This window comes from Vigna unguiculata, chromosome 6 (genome assembly GCF_004118075.2).
Source record: "Vigna unguiculata cultivar IT97K-499-35 chromosome 6, ASM411807v1, whole genome shotgun sequence".
Taxonomy (NCBI): domain Eukaryota; kingdom Viridiplantae; phylum Streptophyta; class Magnoliopsida; order Fabales; family Fabaceae; genus Vigna; species Vigna unguiculata.
Window position 1 is genome coordinate 10,165,362 of NC_040284.1, and position 7,448 is coordinate 10,172,809.

Genomic DNA, 7,448 nt, shown 5'->3' on the forward strand with positions numbered 1-7,448 from the left:
TCATCAGCCCCAATGTTATTCCTTCCTCACCTGTTTGCCATAGCCTAAGCATGCCACATTTTCAACTGTTCACACCAAACAACTTCAGTTAAGACTTACACAGCAAAAATTTAGCAATCATAACACAAAGTAGTCTCGCAAGCGAAACACGGTAAGCTCACTCCCCATAAAACCCAAAAATCATTTTAAAAGCAAAGCTCTGATACCAAATGTAACCTGAGAGGGAAGCTCTAATTCTGCCAAACATGAGAGGGAAGCTAAATTCGTCACATTCCAGCAAGGGAACCTGACTGTGTAGGAATACATAGATAAGTTTGAGTATTTGGCAAGATTCTATTCGCCCGCTGTTACCGAGGAGTGGAGGTGCAGAAAATACGAGGCAGACTAAAACATGAGTTGTTCCAATTCATAGTACAACTCCGAATCAAGGAGTTTCCAATCTTTGTGGAGCAAGCCAAGGTAGTTGAATAGCTGGAGATGGGGCCCGACAGAGTGGCATAACCTCAAAAGAATACTGTAGACTCCCGCCAGCAGAAGAAACCATATAAAAGACTAGAGTTTACGGCTAGAAAACTGTAGTGCTTTAACTGTGCTGGGGAGCATCTAAGGAGGGATTGCCCAAAACCCTCTTGTAGCTCGGGTGGCAGTAGTAGCACTGGCAAGTGCTATGTGTGCGAGCAGACGGGACATTTCGAACGTCAATGTCCTAACAAGAAATCAGCTGGAGGTGCGACAACCAAGAAACCTGTTGGAGAGCTGCCCAGAGCACCAAGGCGTGTATTTGCCTTGACGACCACCGAGGCAACTCAATCAAGTAACCTGATGCAGCATACTTGTTTGTTGTTTGGTGACAAGGTTGTTGTTGTTTTTTTCTTTTATTCAGGAGTCACCCATTCATTCGTGTCTAATGAATGCGTGAGGAGGCTCGAACTTGTGCTGCGAGAGTTAGGGTGCGAGCTAATAGTTGTGACTCCAACGTCTGGCGAGGTATCCACCACTTATATGTGTGTGGGTTGCCCTATGGAAGTGACAGGTCGCAGGTTCAAGGTGAATCTCATCTGCTTACCAATGGAGGGCCTGAACATGATACTAGGAATGGATTGACTGTCAGGCAATCATATTGTTATCGATTACGGATGGCGTAGTGTGATATTTCCAGAGATAGTGGGACTGGAGTTGATATCAGCTCAGAAGGCGATGAAGGAAGCAGAAGCTGGAGCTATTTGCTTCATGATAGTGGTTTAAGGAGAGAAGAAGAGTATAATTGAGCAGATTAGAAGCATACCAGTGGTGGATGAGTATGCGAATGTCTTTCCAGACGAAATACCAGAACCACCGCCCAGTAGGGATGTTGATTTCACCATTGATCTCATCCCTGGAGTTGGCCCAGTCTCGATGACACCATACATATGGCGCCGGCAGAATTGACTAAGCTCAAAAAACAGATTGAAGACTTGCTTGAAATGAATTTCATCAGACCGAGTGCATCAACATGGGGAGCATCGGTATTATTAGTGAAGAAGAAGGATGACAGCTCTAGACCGTGTGTTGAATATCGGCAGTTGAACAAGTTGACAATAAAGAATAAGTATCCACTACCGAGGATTGGCGATCTATTGGACCAGCTGAGGGGAGCAACTGTGTTCTCTTAGATTGACTTGAGATCTGGATATCATCATATCTTAGTCAAGCCAGAGGATGTTCAGAAGACAGTCTTCAGGTCACGCTATTAGCACTACGAGTATGTCGTAATGCCGTTTGGGGTGACAAATGCTCCTACAACTTTCATGGACTACATGAACATAATATTATGGCCATATCTAGATCAGTTTGTCGTTGTATTCATTGAAGACCTACTGATATATTCTGAGAGTCGAGAAGAACACGCAAAGCATTTGAGAGTGGTGTTAGGAATCCTCAAAGAGCATCAGTTATATGGGAAACTGTCAAGGTGTGAGTTTTGGTTGGATGAAGTACAGTTCTTGGGCCATGTCATCTCAACTCAAGGGATAACAGTGGACCTGGCTAAGATTGAGACGGTGGTGAAGCGGGAGAGGCCACAAACAATTACCGAGGTTCGAAGTTTCCTGGGTTTAGAAGGATATTACAACCGATTTGTCGAGGGGTTCTCTAAGATGGTGAGTCCATTGACACAACTCACCAAAAAGGACTAGCCATTCTCGTGGATAAATGAGTGTGAGGCATGTTTTGAAGATATTAAGAGGAGGTTGACAACCGCACTAGTACTGGTTATTCCATACACGAATAAGACGTTTGAGGTGTAATGTAACGCTTGATAAGTCACTATTTTCCTCCATTCCACTAGCCTTTATGTACCTATTTGATAGTTGTTTAGTGCTTAATTATTTATCTTTAGTGTGTTTTCATATGTTGGACTTTATTGGGCCATTGTTCCGAATTTAGGTTAATTTCACATTATTTGGCCTAATTTTCGTTTTTAATTATTTTTAGGTATTTGGGTGAAATAATTTTGGAGCTTGGACATTAATATTCAGTTGAAGAGAGTTGCCACATCATTTCCACATCATTTCCACATCATTTTCACGTCATCTAAGTGAATAGGCCAACATTTGAGGCCTAATAGTGGTATCTCTGTAATTATGAGTGGTAGAGTGGCATTTTTGTAAATACTAGTGGCAGAGTTGATTGGACCATGAGATTTGGGTCTCTTAGCATGCAGCAACCGCATAGCTTCTTCTCCAACCTCAATTTTCACTCTCTCAAGCTTTGGTGGGTGTCCATGGAGGTGTTCCTTTCGGTTTTTCACGTTTTGCCTAGTTTTTACCGTTTTTATGCACATTTGACAACTCCCAATGTGGGTTTTACGTTTTGAATTCATTTTCTAGCTTGGGCATCTCATTTTATGGATTGTATTGACTTGGAACAACACCCATTGATGAGGTTTTCGGTTTTTATATGATAGTAGTGATTTTCGTTCATTCAAAGCCTTGAAATTTCTCTTTTGCTCTTGAATATGCGTTTGAATATGCATTTGAACAATTCATAGGTTAGAGCTTTTGATTTTTGATGTTTTGTTTTGTTTAAATTCAGAATTGAAGTGCTAAATTGCCCCATTTCCATGTCTAGCTAAATTCGTGTATTGACTCCTTGATAAAAAAATGCAATGAAGCTTTGAGGTTGTGCTTATTTTGTGAAATTTGCCATGTCTCTTTGTTCTGAATTCAGGAATGCATATGGTTCATCTGTTTATGCTTAATTTACAAATTAATTGCATATGTTTGAGTTAAGTTATGTTCATGCTTAAAGTATGTAGCTTGGCTGTCACGAATTTAAGGATGTGTGCATTGCTTAATTGCATAATGAAGTTGGATTGTAACTTTCGCTTAGTGGGTTATTATCTAGTGGATTGAGAGAAGGCAGATGTGTTAATTTGGTGTTTATGATAAGTGAAATTTTGTTTGAATCAAGGATGTGAAATACTTTTTTAATCACTATCGCATTTAATTTAATCTATTGATTAACATATTCAATCTGCCAAACCCCCCTTGTGTTATAGTGTTGTGTTCATGTGAAAATTGAAGCTTTGGACAAAAATATTGGTCATTGGGAGACGACTTGGTTCAACTTTCACATATTGCATTTTATCTGTTTTAATTTGGTGGGGTACGGCCTCTATCAAATTTGGCGCTGTTGCGGGGGACCAATTGTTTTATTCGAAGTAAAATTTTCAGTGTGTTTGTGTTTGTGTGTTGGTGTTTTGGTGTATGTAGTTCAAGTGTGGTTGAGTTGGTATATGTTGATTGTGGTTGTGTTTTTGTGTAGTGTGCGTGTTATTTGTGTTATAGAGTGAATAGTGTCGCAGCACATGGATAGTGTTAATTCTAGAATAGTGAATAGTGTTGAATAGTGTCCAATTTTGGCATTTAACTTGTGTATTTTTGTTTTGGTAGCTACGGTTCTTGTTTTGACTTGAAATTTTTTATCCCCACTTCTAAGACATTGAACTTGATGGGAAAAATAACTGGAGCACTTGGTATGGTCTGATTTGAGAGATTCAAATAAATTTTGGACTGATTTTTAGTCAAACTTCATAGAACCATAAATTTTGCTCTGGTTATCAGAATCACTATTATCAAACTCAGATTCTCTAGAAAATTTCGTTTTCTATCTTTCAGCAATGTTTTTTGTGATTTTTCTTCATTTTTTTCACTTTTGAAAATTTTTTAAACATACTTGCACTTTGATTTTTGAGCTGATTTTTTTTGTGGTATTGTTTGATCACTCAAGGGACAATCCTACAAATTTTCAAGTCATTTGGAGTTTGTTTAAGTATACTTGTAGTTTTACCCTTTGTTATCCCCACACTACTAGAATTAATGTATTTGTGTGCATGACTAGCGGAAATCCAAGTGACTTACAACCCATTGACCCTAAGATTGATAGGACCTTCCACAGAGGACGTAGGCATCTTAGGAATCCATCTTTGCATGTTGTTGATTATTCTGTGACCTTTCCTGACTCTTCTTATTCTCCTTATACTCCTAACTCTTCTCATTCTGTGCATTCTTTGCATTCTGAGCATAGTGAACATCCGCATAATTCTGAGTTTCATTATGATTCTGGTACTGATATTGATAATATGGCTCAACCTCCTCCACCTCATGAGAGGACAATGAGTGAGCTCACTGCACCAGAGTTCACTTATGACAATTTATGCATTCAATATCCTGAGGAGGAAGTTCCATATGTTTTAAAAACTAGATTGATACACTTGTTGCCAAAGTTTCATGGCCTAGCAGGTGAGGACCCGTGCAAACACTTGAAGCAGTTTCATGTCATGTGTTCCACCATGAAGCCTGTAGACGTCCAAGAAGACCATGTATACTTGAAGGCTTTTCCTCATTCGTTGGAGAGCAATGCAAAAGACTGGTTATACTACCTTGCACCCAGGTCCATCACGAGCTGGGATGACTTAAAGAGATTATTCCTTGCTAAATTCTTCCCTATTTCCAAGACAATAGCCATAAGGAAGGAAATTTCTAGCATTAAGCAGCAGTCTGGGGAGAGCCTCTACGAATATTGGGAGAGGTTCAAGAATCTTTGTTCAAGTTGCCCCCACCATCAAATCCCTCGGCATCTCCTTCTGCAATATTTTTATGAAGGCCTTCACCATATAGATAAAAACATGATTGATGCTGTAAGTGGTGGCGCTCTTGGTAACATGACCCCAGCTGCAGCAAGGCAACTAATCGAGAACATGGATTCTAATTCTCAGCAATTTGGCATGAGGAGTGATGCCATAGTTACTAGAGGAGTTCATGATGTAGGGGCAGTCGAATATACCAAGAAGTTGGAAAGTAAGATTGATGCTCTTACCACACTAGTGAACCAACTTGCTTCCAATCAGAGAGCCCCAGTTGCAAGAGTTTATGGTCTTTTTACAAACATCTTCTTGGTCTTCTTTGGAAAGATGATGATCCAGCTCATTCACCTGAAGCTGAACCCATTGTTGACTCAGAATGGAACTCCTTTTGTCATATAATTTTGCAAGTTTGTACAAAAAAAAAAGAATTATGTGCTTAGCCCTCAACCCCTCCAAGATTGATCTTCCCCTCTTTAAAGCATACCAAGTACTGCATTGTTAAGATATATGCTCTTACCCAATTGATTGTTGTTAGCATATTCGAGATATATTATTCGAGATATATATGGATGTAGAGATTCTATAATATGTATTATTTTTTTTTATATTTAAGTGATCTACGAAAAATTTTGTAGGTAAATTATTTACGAATATTTTCGTAGATAAGTTATCTAGGTAGAATTTTACAAATATATTACTTACAAAAATTTTTGTAGGTAAGTTATCTACCAAATCTTCGTAGGTAATTCGAATATTTTCCCTACGAATTGTTTTTGTAAATAATTATCTATGTCTTTCTTTCGTAGATAATATTCGTAGATACGCTATCTACGAAATATATTTTCGTAGATAAAGTTACCAACCAATTCAATACCTAAGAAATTTGATTTGTCGGTAATTCGTAAATAATAATGGATTATCTACGAAAACAGAACATTATTACCTACCAAAACTAGCATATATAATAAATTGATTTTTTGTAGTATTGAATATGATACGGACATATGTCCCGGGATATGTTTATTTTCTCTCAAGGAATACTTCTCGTCATGAATTCATTTTTAAACTTATCCCGTCTTGTCAAAAATAGTGATTCTCTAATTTTATTTTATACAGTTAGCCTTTCATTATTAAGCCATGTAATTAGGAGACAAAAATTAAGCCATATGATTATTCCCATGTGTGATAGGAACATTGCACATTTTCACTTGCACTAGTTCACTTTAAATTTAAGGCTATAATGGTTTGGAACATTGCAATGAATCTATATCTACAACACCATAAACCAAAGAAAGTCAAACTAAAAGTTTCCAGAGCTCTGAAAATATCTGCAGTCCCATATCTACAGTAATTTAGAAAGAAACAATCCACATCCATGGAACAGCATTCCATAAGGCTCAAGTATGTTAAGCCAAGTTTATACTAAGCAAAAGAAAAAAAGATGTGATAGTTTTGAGATCAAGGTTTTAAAAAAGGGACCGCATGACTTATCCATGTGTTCGACATTAAGCGAATGGTAGAATTAGGAAATTGAAGAACGATAAAAGTAGGATAAAAGTTTGAAATTAAGAACTGACACGATAATTCCTCTAGTAAAATTTCTAACAACTTGTTCATTCTATAATCTAGTAATCCCCAACACCATCCCCAAACCTGCACCACTATTGTCATCATAGAATTCAAATTATTCTTTTAAATTTAGATAACACATTCAAGTTAATATTACAATTGTTTAGGTGATATCGTTAGTAAGGATGGCGACATGCTTCACGAGTAGATATTTGACTACGTATTCCTCAACCTCGATATAAAAAATCATTCTCATTAACATCTTTAATGGATATTAAATTTTTATTTTATCTTCGTCTCATCAAGAAACAGGTATGTCCATACCCACACCAATACTTGCTCTTTTACTATTTCAAATATTAATTATTATTTTTAACAAAAAATATATATGATATTATCAAGTAGTCAATCAAAATACACATTTTTTCATTATATAAATATCAACCAGAGTATCAAATAACAAATAGATAAAAGGAAAATAATTTTAAAAAAACAGTAAAAATAATGGATGTGACCCATAAAGAATTTACAAAATTAAAGACAAAAGAAAATTTAAAATATATAAGTTTTCAAATTAACTAATGAGTTAAAGATCTTTTAGTAATTTAAAATGGAGTCCAATATAAGGATAAGATTAGGAATGTAAAAAAAATTCATACCCACGGACATTAATAGATAAAGCCGCAACGGATAGGAAATGGATATCCGCGGGTAATGGATACGGGTATTTTTAATACTCACATGTTAACGGGTC

General features: G+C 37.0%; 1 non-coding gene across 1 annotated transcript; it reads right to left on the reverse strand.

The window, feature by feature from the left end:
- Nucleotides 1-5,002: 5,002 nt before the first annotated feature.
- On the reverse strand, nt 5,003-5,109 carry LOC114189304. Its single transcript, XR_003605608.1, has one exon. It is a non-coding gene; the product is annotated as a small nucleolar RNA R71 (small nucleolar RNA).
- Nucleotides 5,110-7,448: the final 2,339 nt, after the last annotated feature.